The sequence below is a fragment of the Dendrobates tinctorius genome, unplaced genomic scaffold, assembly GCF_039654945.1.
Source record: "Dendrobates tinctorius isolate UK_male_01 unplaced genomic scaffold, ASM3965494v1 ptg000003l, whole genome shotgun sequence".
Lineage (NCBI taxonomy): Eukaryota > Metazoa > Chordata > Amphibia > Anura > Dendrobatidae > Dendrobates > Dendrobates tinctorius.
Window position 1 is genome coordinate 74,617,284 of NW_027361671.1, and position 16,373 is coordinate 74,633,656.

Here is a 16,373-nt window from a genome sequence, read left to right on the forward strand (position 1 = left end):
CTGACAGCCGCTTAGTTAAGCCCATCCCGTGCAAGGGGTGAGTCTGGGACCAGTGGTTCTCCAAGCTGGAGTACATTTATGTTTTTCCTGATTTTCTGTTAACCTGCTGTTTGCAAAGTAACATTAAACCACTGAAATTAGACTTTACGCCTGTGTGTTGCCTCGTTACTGCAGCCCTGCCATTACCTTCCAGAGGAAATCCCTACAATACGTTAAAGGGGTTGTCTGGCCTTTTTTATTGTGTGTACCTTGGCTGCAGAATACTGACAATTTGTAATATACTACCTGTCAGCATTCTGCACTATTGCCTAGATACCACACTTGGGGATGTAACCAGCTCTCTCCTGATTCTGAAAGAGCTGGTCACAACCTTTCTAGAGTTTTCCTGTCTGGCAGAGACTGGAAGTCATGCAACAATAAACACTGTGCCCCCAGTCTCTGTCAGACCCTCCCTCTGCCTTTTGCTTCAAGCTGTGTTCAGTCCGTGCTGGCACACAGTGTATGCCAAAATTGTCAGGACTCAGCTAACTAGACTTCCAGTTGTTGCCTTCAATTGTCTGTGGATGACTGGATGACCCTACTTATAATTTTTTCATGGCTGAGCACTTTGCTCAGAGCCTTTATGAGTGCTAGAGCACATCAGCTACACTTTCTTAATATGTTATGAGGCTCTCCAATGGTTGCCTTTATGAGTACAACAGTACATCAGCTACACTTTCAAAATAGTTTAATGAGGCCCTCAAGTTGTTGTCTTCAAGGTTCTATGGTTGACTGTATTACCCTCCTTATAATTTTTGTCATGATCCAGGTTGGATTATGACAGATTTTGCACAAGTAACCTTTTTTTTTTCTTTAAGCTGTTTGCGTAAAGTTAGTTTTGCCCCCGGTGGCCATTAGGATCATTGAACTCTGGTTACTTTAGTTCAGTTGCCCCCGGTGGCCGCTAGTGTTATTGCACGTGATAATGAAGCAGGTGTGATACCCTGGCTCCTATCTATAAAGGAGTAGCAGGTGGTCTCACTCACTGTTGGTGATATTGCTCATTTGCAACCAAGTCTGGTGAAGGAAGGAACTACAGAGAGGAGTTCCTGGCAGCTCAGGGGAGCTCTGGTGTAATAGCTTCAGGCGGAAGCTGAATTCAGGTGTCGAGCTTCAGGGGTGAAGCTGAACTTTGGTGTTGTACTCTGTTGCTAGGAGCAATAGCATCAGAGCAAAGCTAAGTGGTGTTTTTCCCTGTTTGTGACTTTCCTTGTGTGCGTATTAGTGCAGTGATGGGATTAGTTTCTGCACCATCCAATTCACTAGAAAGGGATAGGTGCAGGGCGAGCTAGGGATTTGAGGTATCCAGCTTGTCGCCAGGTGCGGAACCTGCCTAGGGATCATCAGGAGTGTAGGGACACTGACTCAGGGGAGTGCAGAAGGTCTCCACATCCCCATTCCCTATTGCAGGGCCCTCCATTGCAACGGTTTCCCCGGTGTTTCCATTAACTCTGTTTAAATTCGCCCTGCTAGAGGCAGTGTATCCAGGTTCACGGGTGTTATAGAAATTCGCCCTGCTGGAGGCGGGGTATCCAGTCACAAGTGACATTACATTTTTTCATGTCTGAGCACTTTGTTCACAGCCTTTATGAGTGCATCAACTGCACTTTCTTAATATTTTAATGAGGCCTTGCAATTGTTGCCTATGGACAAGCATACTTATATTTTTGTCATGCTTGCCATGTCTGTCATGTCTGCCATGTCTGTTTTGCCTCATGACCCCTGGAGCGGTGTGCACACGCATCTCATGTCTGCTATCCTGCATGTTCCCTAGAGCAGTGTGCACACTCACCTCATGACTGTTGAGCTGCGGAATGCCTGCGATTCTGCTCTGCCTTCTGTGATCGTCTCGTCATGTCTAGAACCCCTGATCTTGTGTCCTTCCTATGTTCCAGCAGAGGATGGTTCTGCATTCATCTCTGCATGTCTGGAACTCTGATCATGTGACCTGCCTAGGTTTCAGCACTGGTTCTGCTATCATCTCTGCATGTCGGGAATTCTGATCATGTGACCTGCCTAGGTTTCAGTACTGGTTCTGCAATCATCCCTGCATGTCTGGAATCCTGATCATGTGACTGCTCCCTGTAATCCTGGAGGATCTGAACTGGAAGTTCTTCCCTGGTCCTGACCCAGAAGTGGAGGTGCTATGCCCTATATCAGACCGCCCCTTCCCATGCTCAGGGCCTGAGTATTGTGTTGCTTCCCTGCATGGCTGCTTGGTCTGCTGGGTTGCTCCCTGTATTCTGTGCCCTTGCACTTTGCTCTGTCGTGTGTCTCTGCACACGCTCCGTGCTCTTATTCCATCTCTTGTCTCATGCTTTGTCTCGTGTTGTCCTTCGTACTTTGTTTGTCCTCGCTATGCTTCCTTGTTATGCTATGTTCTGTACCCTGTCCCTGATGTGTCTTTCTACACATGCAGGCCACCGCTCTGTACCCTGTCCCTGACATGTCTCTCTACATGTGCAGGTCTCCATTCTGTACCCTGTCCCTGGCATGCCTCTCTACACGTGCAGGCCTCCGCTCTGTACTCTGTCTAGTCCCAAGGCTCTCCCTTGGCCCGGCTCTGGACTTTGGCCTACGCTCCGCTGCTAGACTCTGTCCCTGTCCCTGGTGTGTCTCTCCACACGCGCAGGCCTCGTCTTGTACTTTGCCCCTGGCATGCCCTCTGCATGCACAGGACTCTGCCTCTTACCCTATGCCTTGTCTCTGATGTTTCGTGCGCTCTTGCACCTTTCGTACTAGGCTTTGCCATGCTGTTTTGCACGTGTCTCTGTCCTGTTCCTTTGCCTAGCCCTGCCTTATGGCTCCGTGCCCTTGTGCACGTGCCTGGTCGCCCTATGCCTGCCTGTTGTGACTCAGCCGTGCCGCCTCTAGTCGTGCTCGCCTGTGTGCCTCAGCCGTGCCCGCCGTCCAGTGCTATAGTGGTTACCGGCTGTGTAAGCCGCAGCTGTGCCGGCTCTAAGTCATGACCGCCTGCTTATGCCACCGTCGGTACCGCCTGCCGGTGCCCCAGCCATGGTTTCCGTGCTCCCTTGCATGTGCGCTGGTTTTCGCACTGTGCCTTTTTGTGCTACTATTGCACAAAGTCTTTTGCTTACTTTGCTCTGCTCTGAACCCTGTCTTGCCTGCCGGATTCCGTAACCTGTCGACCGCTGCCAGAGGTCCGGACCTGATTTCCGCAATCTGATTCCTGGACCCTGTCAGTCAATGCCAGCACCCGGGATTCCGATGCCACCGTACCCTATCTTGGTCCCTGGCGTGTCCTCTTCACGCGCAGCCCTCCATACTGTATCTCTCCTTGGCGTGTCTCTTCGCATGCACAGGTCACCGTCCCTGTACCTGTCCCTGGCATGCCCCTTGGCATGCGCAGGCCTCCGTCCTGTGAACCTGACCCGGGCGTGTTCGTTGACATGCATCCTGTTTCTAACTTTGTCTTGTCTCCTTGCATGGAACCCTGGTTTGCTTACCGGATGTCCGGAGCCTGCCGATTACCATCAGAGCTACAGAACCTGATGCCCAGTTGATCGTTGCCTGCTGTCCGGAGTCCGATGTCCTCATGCCTCTGTCTAGCATCTGCACGTACCCTGCTTTGGACCTCGGCGTGCCCTTGCACGCACCTTGCTCTATGTACTTTGTGTGTTCACGTTTTGCACCTGTTATACCCTGAAGTGTTTCTCATGCCTTGGACCTCAGCGTGCCATTGCATGCATCTTGCTTTATGTACTTTGTGTGTTCACGTTTTGCACCAGTTGTACCCAGAAGTGTTCAAATGAAGTTTCCTTGAACTAACGTCTTGTCTCGCCTTGTCTTGCTTCCCTGAGCCAGCCGTCTGGTCCAGCTGCTGTGGTGGCTCACCACCTTGGTCTTGCCCCTGACACTCCCTGTATAGGGGGTGGATTCTCACTAGGTCAGCTCGCCCTAGGTGGGTGGGTGCCATGGCCCAGAGGGTCCACTCATTCAACAAAAATGACTCAACTTAAGCTGACGCTCATCACAATATTTTCCTGGCTTTGCACTGTGTTCAGAGTCTTTATATGTATAGGAGTACCACAACTACACTTTGGTCATAATATTTGAATGAGATACTACAGATAGTGCTCTCAAGGGTGTATGGATGGCCCTGCTTCTAACTTTTGACAGGTTTTGCACTTTACATATCTTTTATAAGTTTAGGAGGACCATAACTATACTTTGTTCATAATATTTGAATGAGATACTATAGTTAGTGACTTCAAGGGTGTATGGACGACCGTGGTTGTAATTTTTGGCAGGCTTTGCACTGTGCATAACTTTTATAAGTGTAGTAGGACCACAACTGTACTTTGTTCAGAATAATTGAATGAGCTACTATAGTTGGTGCCTTCAAGGGTGTATGGACGACCCTGCTTGTAATTTTTGCCAGGCTTCGCACTTAGTACATAGCCTTTATGAATCTAGGAGTCTGTTAGTATTAACTCTCGTGGCTTAATATTCCTTGCAGTGATTTGTGTGTACAGCAATAGGGAAGTTTGCATCCATTCCATGACAATATGTATTTATTTATTTATTTATTTTAGTCACTTATATAGTACCATTAATTTCATAGTACGTTACAGACATTGTCATCATGAAAATATAAAGTGCTGCGGAATATGTTGCCACTACAGAAATAAAAAAAATATTATTATTATAATTCCTTGCAGATGCTGTTCTTGATGGGAGTTGAAACCAGGACCCCAGCACAGCAATGCAACAGTGCTAATCACTAAGCTACCATGCTGCCTTAATTTCCCTGTATTAGTCCAAGAGCTAAAGGTGATCTCATATTCTCATTCTACTGCTTGGTATTTGTTATTTTCATGAACAACAACACTGGGGTCCTGTGTTCAACTCTGACCCAGGACAACATCATGAAAGAGTTTGCATGTTCTCCTTATGCTTTCTTCTGGATGTTCCAGTTTCTGTCCTCAAACTAAAGAAAAACTAATAGGGAATTTAGATTGTGAGTAATGATGATGTCTATAAACTGCTGTAGAATGTGATGGTGCTATCTATATATATAATTGCCTTAAATTGTCTGTCATCCACTTCCGTATAGATGTCCCCGAATCCCACAATCCACCTTGCTGCACCGGAAGTATGCTGACCGCGATTTTGGAACACCCAAGTGATGCCGCTCGATCCAGGATGCAGCTGTGATCCCGAACGCCGCTGTGATCTCGACTGCCGCTCAGATCCAGGCTGCCGCTGCGATCCCGACCGCAGCTGGGATCCCGGACACTGCTAGGATCTCCCCCACTGCTTGGATCCAGGCCGCTGCTGTGATCCCGACCGCCACTGGGATCCCGGCCGCTGCTTGGATCCCATCTGCTGGTCGGATCCAAGCTGCCGTTGCGATCCCGAACGCAGTTGGAATCACGGCCGCTGCTGTGATCCCGTCCACTGCGCATGCGTGAACTCAGTTGCTCTATCTGTTTATTTATGAACTGCGTCACAGCATGTCATTGCTGTGATGCACCTGCCAGCAGACTCTGCATTGGTGTACATAAAAAAAAGGACTTGGAATCGGTGTACATAAAAAAAAGGACTCGGAATCGGTGTACATAAAAAAAAGGTTACACTTACAGCCTGTCACTGGACCTAAAACATACACATTACACTGTGTCACTGGACCTAAAATAATACACGTTACAGCGTGTCGCTGGACCTACAAAAGACACGTTACAGCGTGTCGCTGGACCACTGGACCTAAAATAATACACGCTGTACATAAAAAAAAGGTTAAAGCGTCTCAGTGCCCCTACAGTGTGTCGCTGTACTGAAAAAATATACGTTACAGCGTGTCACAATACCTAAAATACACGTTACAGTGTGTCACTGGACATAAAAAATACACGTCACAGCGTGACACTGGACATGAAAAACATATGTTGAAGTGTGTCGCTGGACCTAAAATAAGATACAATACAACATGTCGCTGGACCTAAAAAAACACTTTACATGTGTCAATAGGCCTAAAATAATACACATTACAGCATGTCACGAACATCAAAAACTTCACATAATACCATGTCACAGTAACGAAAAATACACATAATAGCATGTCACGGACTTACCAACCAACACAAGCGCACGTCTAAATCACCAGGGCTCCGCAAAAAAAAAACTTCTGTCTCAACAACAATACCAGGCTCAAAAGATGACCCATCACAACCAGCACACCTCACCATTGAGTCTACAACTACAAGATGTGTGGGGTTAACTAACAATGCAATATCCCAATGCAAGCTACTTCAGGAACAATGTCCATTTGCCACAGCAAGGACACTGTCACACGGTGCAGAAGCACACTGTCTACAGCGACAAGCTGAAACACAAAGCCATAGAGAAGTGTGACTACAACACCAACGACAAATCAACATCCACCGGCAATCAAGCCATATAGAAAAAGAAAGACATAAACTTCAACTACAAGCAAAAAATGTAACCCACGATAAAAACACAATTCACGAACACAGCTGCAGTCTAATGAACCATTTATGTCAAAGTTGCCAATCTTTGCATTTTTGAGCTGAGATGCCTTCTGATGGAAAATTTACGCAGTGCTATCAGAAGAGAAAAGTACATCTACCTATACTCCAGTATCCTGAAGAATTCAAAATGTTCATGATAGGAGAAAGTGAATTCAGCAAAAATTTCATGGACAATTTTCGTAGTATCAACAGCTCTTTTGCTTTTGCCTCCATGGGAGCAAGTATTTCACTACCACCTGGATATGGCCCATACTGTTTTCGCATACATGGACAGATCTATCATCGAACAGGCACACTACATCCAACAGATGAACACCAACCAAAATTTGCTCAACTTTATATACTGGATACAGCTGACGCAAATGAACTAAGACTCAAAATGAAAGAAAATAAAAAATGTCATCCTACATTGATGAACATTATTGATGAGGAACTGCAAGCTAACAATCCATTCGCTGCTGCCTATGAAATGCTATGCGATGTTGAACAACAAGAACAGATCAAAGCTCATCAAAATGGAACTGTCATGCCAACCATAACAATGGCTATTAAGCAAGATACGAATCAAGATCCAAGGTGATAAAACAACCCAACAGTGAGTGAAGTTGCAGTTGTCTTTCAAAATGAAGATGGTGAGCCTCCCTTCAATAGAGACAAATTAATCAATTTAAAACCTGATCCACTCAACCCTCTGACTCCCAAAACACAACGTATCAGCATTCTCCATAGCAATTTGGATGCTCTGCTGTATCCTATATTTTTCCCTTATGGAGACCAAGGCTGGCATGACGGTCTAAAACAACAGTGCCCGAAAAATAACCCAACTTCAGTACTATAGCTTTGTATTATCTGTCAGGAAGGGATTTAATCCACTATTCAATGGTGGCAAGCTCACACAGCAATATTTAGTCAAAGCATAAGTCAAAATAGATGCAAATCGTCTACATTCCATCAGGATAAACCAGAAAGATTTAAAAGTGGAAGATTACTGCCTTCTACAAGAACATTTACTAAACAAATCTATTGAAAAGGGCATCCCAATTGGAAAGATAGTAATTTTGCCATCATCTTTTGAAGGCAGTCCAAGAAACATGCAACAGCGCTACCAAGATGCTATGCGTATAGTAGCAAAGTATGGTCGCCCAGATCTGTTTGTCACCATGATGTGTAATCCCAAGTGGACTGAAATAACAACAAATTTAGAACCGTGGCAACATGTGGAACATAGGCCAGACTTGGTGGCACGTGTTTTTAAAATTAAACTTGATTCCATATTAGCAGACATCAATAATGGATTATTTGGAGAGGTTAACGCAGCCGTCCAAGTCATCGAGTTTCAAAAGCGTGGTCTTCCACATGCACATATTTTAATAATCCTGGAAAACAATTCAAAATTAAGAAATGAAGAGGACATGGACAACATAGTATGGGCAGAAATTCCAAATGAAAAAAAATACCCTCAGCTCCACAACATTGTTATTGAAAACATTATTCATGGTCCCTGTGGAGAAGCCAATCCTAACTCTCCCTGTATGGATAATGGGAAGTGTACCAAAGGTTTCCCCAAAAAATATCAGGAATATACTGTCAAGCAAAGGGACGGCTATCCAAGTTACCGGAGAAACATTCGGAGAACCTACGACCATCATTAAAAAAAAAATGATAATTCATGGGTTGTTCCATACAACCCATATTTGCTCAAAAAATACAACTGCCACATTAATGTGGAAATTTGTGCTTCTATCCAAAGTGTTAAATATTTGTTTACATATGTATACAAAGGACATGAGAAAGCTAATATTGAAATAGCTCAAACAGACATCAAACATGATGAAACAAACCAATTTGTCGATTCGAGATATGTCAGTGCACCAGAAGCTGCATGGAGAATATTTGCTTACCAAATGCATAAACAATCTCATGCCATCATTCACCTAGCAGTACACCTGCAGAACTCTCAGCCACTATATTTTCATGAAGGCGATCCCATTGACAACATTCAACAAAAGCTCCAAAACAAATCCACACTAATGGCGTACTTCAATCTTAATAAGATCGACCTAAATGCACATCAATATTACTACCGAGAAATTCCAGAACACTATGTTTGGAAACAAGACACATGGGAACCCAGAAAGCAGCAAAGCGTTAAAGTAATTGGAAGAATGTATACAGTTAGTGTAAAAGACCAAGAACGATGTTATTTACGTTTGTTACTATTGCATGTAAAAGGCGCAGCAAGTTTTGACAGCATTAAATCCATAAATGGGGTTACACATCAAACATTTAAAGATGCTGCATTAGCACTAGGATTGTTGATAGATGACAATGTTTGGAAAAATACTATAATAGATGCCACGATTCTTAACATGCCTACACAACTTCGGGAGATGGTTGCTTACATTTGTGTTTTCGGCCCATCTACCAATCCCCTAGAGTTATGGAATGAGTTTAAGGAACATTTCTTAAAAGACTACTGTCATAGATACCACAATAACACAGAAGATGGCATCAATTGTGAAGGGTATGCTATGAAAGATGTGCAAGATGTGTTGCTAATCCATGGGAAGATTTTTGATGATTTCAATTTACCACGACCAGCAAACAAAAAAGTCAACCTCAAGATGAGTATGATAAGGAATATGAGTTAACAAGGGCTGCAGAGATGAAAAAAATCAGGAGCAATGTTTTGCATATGAGGCCATAGTTCAAGCTTTACAAGACACCACATTAACACCAAAGTGCTTCTTTATTGATGGTCCTGGTGGCAGTGGAAAAACCTATCTATACGATCTACTCATGCATTTTGTACGAGGGCAAGGAGATGTTGTCTCACCTGCAGCCACAACAGGAATAGCGGCTAACTTGCTACAAGGAGGACTAACCATGTACTCTCTCTACGGCATACCAATTCCTATCAATGAAACTTCTGTTTCCTGGATTAAAAGTGATACCAACGCTGCCAAAAAATTGTAACATACTTAACTTTTTATCATTGATGAGTGCACAATGGCACAAAACCATGCTTTGAATGTCATCGGTAGACTTCTACGTGATGTCATGGCATCACATGTTGCTGACAAAAATCAAGTACCCTTTGGAGGTAAAGTTTTTGTTCTTGGAGGAGACTTCAGACAATGCCTTCCTGTACTTGCTAATGCCACAAGAATAGAAATTGTAGATTGCTGTGTTAAATATTCAAAGCAATGGAAAAACTTTAGAAGACTGCCGCTATTGAATAACATGCAGTCTAGTGATCCTGAATACAGCAGTTGGTTGCTTAAACTCGGAAATGGCGAGCTGTGAAATGAACGCAACCTTGGAGATGATGTCATAGAAATTCCTCCTGATATGCTGTCCACTGGCTGTTTAGTGACCGACATCTTTGGAGAAAACATTACCATAAATGTCAATGACAAAGAAATTGTTAACACTGCAGCAACACATGCAATACTCTGTCCAAAAAATGAAGATGTACACCTTCTCAACTCTCAAATAATGGATAGAATAAGTGGCGAGTACATTTTATATACAAGCGACGATTCTTTTGATGCTGATGAAGCTGATGACCATGGACAATACCCAGCTGAATTTTTTAATTCACTGACGCCATCAGTAATGCCACCACATCGGCTCCAACTTAAAATGGGCACCATTGTCATGCTACTGCGAAACCTCAATACCAAAAAAGGTCTGTGCAATGGAACTTGGCTGATTGTCACTGCCTTACACCCCAACATCATACAGGCTAAAGTGGTTACTGGATCAGCTGAAGGGGACATTGTACTTATTCCATGCATAGATTTATGTCCTTCCGAGACTGGGTTACCCTTTAAATTAAGAAGACGACAGTTTCCAGTCAAACCTGCATTCGCCATGACTATTAACAAGTCCCAAGGACAGACCCTCAATCGGGTGGGTATTTATTTACCTGAACCAGCCTTTGGACATGGGCAGCTATATGTTGCTTTCTCCAGAGTGAAGCAACGCTTCCATGTCAAAGTGAAAGTTATTAATACACCGCTTCAAGGAAAGTTGTTAGGTAATAGTGATAAAATTTTTACAAAGAATGTTGTTTATAAAAATGTTTTAAATTAATCTATTGCATTTGTAATATGATTAATATATATATATATGATTTAGAGGTGGATGATAGATAAATATCTCATAGATATACATACATAGTATTATAAATATATAGATATTTAAGATATAAATAATATCACATAGACAGATAAATAGATAGATAGATAGATAGATACACATAGACATAGATAGATGATAGCTAGGAGATATAGATTGTGTGATATATACATAAATATTTCATATTGTAAGGTGATCACCGTGGATATATGTGTTATCCAGTTTTTAAAACTTGGCAAAATAAACCCAGATTAAATGCTCCAGTGTCACAGGTGCTGAGAGACTTAAATTAACCTTAACAGGGCTGGGTCTTTTGGGAACAGCTAAAGAGATGGGTGGGATGGCTCTTCACCAAATCTCTTTAAATAGAGATAAATAGATATCCGATATTGATAGATAAATAGCTATATAGATATGAGATACATAGGTAGATGCTAAATAGATATGAACTACATACATAGCTGCTAGATACATGTCAAATAAAGTGATAGATGATAGGTCCAGATAACATACATCGATGATACATAGACACATAGATAAGACATAGATAAAAATCACATGCATACATTAAATATAGATTGAGACACAGATGACAGGAGAGAGCACAGACAGGATAACTCAGCACATGGTGAAAAGAGAAAGTGGATAGGTGGGTGAGCGCTTGGGGACGTCAGATTCTCAGTGCGGCAAAGCCTGCCCCCATCGGGACGTCACCGCCCTCCCGATGCGATAGCATCGGGCCTCCATCTTGTACTGTATAAATGAGTAAAATAACATAATAAAAAGCTCCAATGTATGACAAATTTCAAACTTTATGCATTGTTCATGTTATTCCCTCTTAGTATTGTATTTCAGAACACTAGAAATTACTAGTGAACTTGGATTTAACATGGCATATGAGAGCGGTCTCTTGGGTAGTGCGATATATACCCATCTTTCAAGTATTATGTGCTATCCTTTTTATGATAAAATAGAAGAATTAATTGGAAAATCTTCTTCTGCACTTGGTTTATCAACTATCTTGTCATTAAAAAGAAAGCTTTGTAGCCCAACTATGCTGACCTCAGTAGTTTTACAGGAATGAGGGCATTTGAAAACTGATAGTATACAGTTAAAACATACAAGCAATAAACTGCTGTGTAAATTCCTGTATCTTGTTTGTTCTGAATGTCAAAAGCAAATTTGACCTAATCAAAACTTACCTTATCGTGATCATATGGCAAACTAATGCATAACCCACAATTGTTCTTCTTTACACACTAGAACTTGTTCATTAAATGTGATTTGGGATGCAATACAGTTGTTCATTATTATATTTTTCTTGTAGCTATTGTCTTATGCACTTGTTTACTAAATTACTTTTTAATACAAATATAAAGTAAAGTTAATTCTGTTTCATACTAACAGTTGTAGCTGTCTACTATCAATCACCCTAGGCTCTAAAAAGCTCCCTGGCTTAGCAGGCTTCCTAACAGGAAGCATAACCTCCCAAGCAATCAGTTTTCCACAGTATCAAAGCTTTTCTTGATATTTCTTTTGTTCTAAACCAATACACTTATGGGAGATTTGTGAATGTTGGCAATATATTCTATATTACGGAAATAATCTTTTTAGATCTAGTAATAGCATGGATACAATACTTCCACGATGTAACGTTTAATTTGCTTTAATTTGCTTAGCTTGAAATAATTGAGTTTGTATATTTATGGTGTTATACATTTTCAGGTGAATTATACTGCAACATAGTGGATGATGGATATATACCTTATATATATATATATATATATATATATACACACACACATACATACATACACATATACTTACATACATATATATAAATATATATATATATATATATATATATATATATAGTATATACAATGCTCAAAAAAATAAAGGGAACACTTAACTTAAACACAAACAGCAGAATATAACTCCAAGTGAATCAAACTTCTGTGAAATCAAACTGTCCACTAAGGAAGCAACACTGATTGACAATCAATTTCACATACTGTTGTGCAAATGGAATAGACAACAGATAGAAATTATTGGCAATTATCAAGACACCCTCAATAAAGCAGTGGTTCTGCAGGTGGGGACAACAGACCACTTCTCAGTACCAATGTTTTCTGGCTGATGTTTTGGTCACTTTTGAATGTTTCTTGTTCTTTCACACTCGCAGTAGCATGAGACGGACTCTACAACCCACACAAGTGGCTCACTTAGTGCAGCTCATCTAGGATGGCACATCAATGTGAGCTGTGGGAAGAAGGTTTGCTGTGTCTGTCAGCGTAGTGTCCAAAGGCTGGAGGTGCTACCAGGAGACAGGCCAGTACACCAGGAGTAGTGGAGGGGGCCATAGGAGAGCAAGAACCCAGCAGCAGGACCGCTACCTCAGCCTTTGTGCAAGGAGGACTAGGAGGAGTACTGCCAGAGCCCTGCAAAATGACCTCCATCAGGCCACAAATGTGCATGTGTCTGCACAAATGGTTAGAAACCGATTCCATGAGGATGGTCTGAGTGCCTGACATCCTCAGATGGGGGTTGTGCTCACAGCCCAACACCGTGCGGCCCTCCAAAGAAATGCCACCCCACACCATTAGTGACCCACTGCCAACCCAGTCATGCTGAAGGATGTTGCAGGCAGCAGATCACTCTCCATGGCATCTCCAGACTCTGCCACGTCTGTCACGTGTGCTCAGTGTGAACCTGCTTTCATCTGTGAAGAGCACAGGGCGCCAGTGGCAAATTTGCAAATCCTGGTGTTCTGTGGCAAATGCCAAGCATCCTGCACGGTGTTGGGCTGTGACCACAACCCCCATCTGTGGACATCGGGCACTTAGACCATCCTCATGGAGTCGGTTTCTAACCGTTTGTGCAGACACTTTCAAATTTTTGGCCTGCTGGAGGTCATTTTGCACGGCTCTGGCAGTGCTCCTCCTGTTCCTCCTTGCACAAAGGCGGAGGTAGCAGTCCTGCTGCTAGGTTGCTGCCCTCCTGCGGCCCCCTTCATATCTCCTGGTGTACTGGCATGTTTCCTGGTAGCACCTCCAGCCTCTGGACACTATGTTGACAGACACAGCAAACCTTCTTGCCACAGCTCGCATAGATGTGCCATCCTGGATGAGCTGCACTACATGAGCCACTTGTGTGGGTTGTAGAGTCCATCTCATGCTACCACGAGTGTGAAAGCACAACCAACATTCAAAAGTGACCAAAACATCAGCCAGAAAGCATTGTTACTGAGATGTGGTCTGTGGTCCCCACCTGCAGAACCACTCCTTTATTGAGGGTGTTTTGATAATTGCCCATAATTTCCATCTGTTGTCTATTCCATTTGCACAACAGCATGTAAAATTGATTGTCAATCAGTGTTGCTTCCTAAGTGGACAGTTTGATTTCACAGAAGTTTTATTTACTTGGAGCTATATTATGTTGTTTAAGTGTTCCCTTTATTTTTTTGAGCAGTGTATATATATATATATACACGCATGTATACTGGTATAAATAGCTAGAGATTGATATAGGAATAAAGAAAAGGGGAAGCAGCACTCCAGGTTTGGCAAAAAAATATATGAGTGGACTTTATTAGTCTCACATGGCGTGGTGCAACGTTTCGGCTTCAAAAGCCTTTTTCAAGCAGTGTAGAGACAATTGAATGTAAACATATAAAACCCGCTTGATTGCATGTGCTATTCCATTTTTTCTAACTATATATATATATTGACTATATAGATATACAGTATATTAAAACATACAATGCCACAATGGATAACTCTAATAGCTGAACATGATCAGTTTGACTGAAGGTAACTGCTCCTCTATGAATGGTGAGAAAACTATTCTTTGCATTTGACCAAATGATATTTGCTCCAAATCTGCTAAATTATTCATTTTCCTTTAGCAATCAATATTAATAATCAGATTTTCTCTGTGCCATTTGTAGTCACACTTCTGTTTAAGTGACTATAAATAAAGGTCACTGTGTTGCTTCCTGCTGCTGTTCTGAAGGTCCTTGCCTAATTAATTCCTAGCACTTTGCTTCTCAGTGCTTGTGATTAGCAATCGTAATCAAGTTCTGCAATTAACTGTCTGCTTATGCTGTGATTTGCTCAGCCTAACTCTACAAAGCTGGCTAGGACTATCTGTAATCCCTTGGCTCACCTCCCCCCACTCTCTGTCTCTAGACGTTAGGCAAACAGTTTTTTGTAATAAATTGCAGGAAAATAGAATATGTAGAGCATATACCCACACAATAATCTTAAATTGAAGCTCACAAAATGTCTTTTATCATTAATGCACTGAAGATTTCAACACATAAAACACTGTGTACAGTGCTTTTCCGTTTTCATATACCTTAATTTTCTGTTAAGAAGTTTTTACATTTAATTCATACATATTCTTGCTTACACTGTGATACCCTATTCCTCAGCAATTTACAAAAGTGAATTCTATATGAGAGAAATAATGGCACACAATTAAAAACATTTAAAAAAACAGAAAAACTATATAATAATCCACCAGGTGTGTCCATGTTAGGACCTCTCCTCTGGTGTCCAAAAACAGGAGAACCCACTTAAGAAATATATGTCAAAGTAAGAGATACTGTTAGCACAGGATAACACCAAAATTAAATATCCCAAAAAAGAAATATACTGCAATAAGGGCAGTGTACACACAAAATAGCAATGAAAACTTGATAAAAAAAAAGTAAATGAAAATCATGACTCCCAAACAAAACATAAACCCAACAAAAATGATATATTTACCAAGAAAAAAAAAACATGTTTTTTGCAACCAATTAAGCTTTTCTGCTTTTTAAAGGCTTTTCATTGTGTGCCTTTATGTGTCTATGTATGTTTGCTATCTTATAGAGGATTGGAAAGGAGTAAAAAGAAATGTACCCACAAGGACCATATGCATATCCCCTTTCTCATCCGGTCCTCTTCATTTTCTGTCCAGTCACTGTTGTGATCTCTTCAAAGGCATCTTAGGAGCCTCTGGTGTGGAATAGGTCCGTGATCTCATGACATTTTTAAGGTGACATCAGAACTTAAACTTAGCTACAGCGTCTAGACCACAGCAAATACACCTGCAACCTAACAAAAGAAGACAACTGCATCGGAGAATGGCTGCACAGAAAAACAGGTGAAGGTGGGTTGGGAATAATTTTCCTTTTTTTTGCCTATCTTTATTATGCTTTGGAGACTGGAGAAACTTGTAAGGCCGGGGTCACACTGGAGAGGAATACGGCCGAGTGAGAGGCGCTAAAAGCACGCATTAGACAGGGACCAATGATTCTCTATGGGGTCCCTCGCACCAGCCGTATATTTCTTATCCATATTCTACGGTCCGTGCCAATCGCAGCATGCTGCGATTGTCAGTGTACTACGCCCGTAATACGCCAATGCAAGTCTATGGGTGCGCAAAAAATACGAATTACACACGGACCACACATGTGACTTGCGAGAAATACGCACCAGGTGTCTTTTAGCAAAGCTGGCAATTCAGTGCGCTATACAGTAAACTCACACTGACAGGTTTAAGAAAGAAAGAAAGAATAGATATAGACTCATAGAATACATATATATATAAATATATATATATATATGCATTCTATGTGTCTATATCTATTCTTTGATTTCTGTTAGAAACCCTGTCATAGGGCTCCATTAT

General features: G+C 42.0%; 1 pseudogene; it reads left to right on the forward strand.

Annotated features, from left to right (window-relative positions):
• Positions 1–6,963: 6,963 nt before the first annotated feature.
• Positions 6,964–9,202, forward strand: LOC141080584 (uncharacterized; annotated as a pseudogene).
• Positions 9,203–16,373: the final 7,171 nt, after the last annotated feature.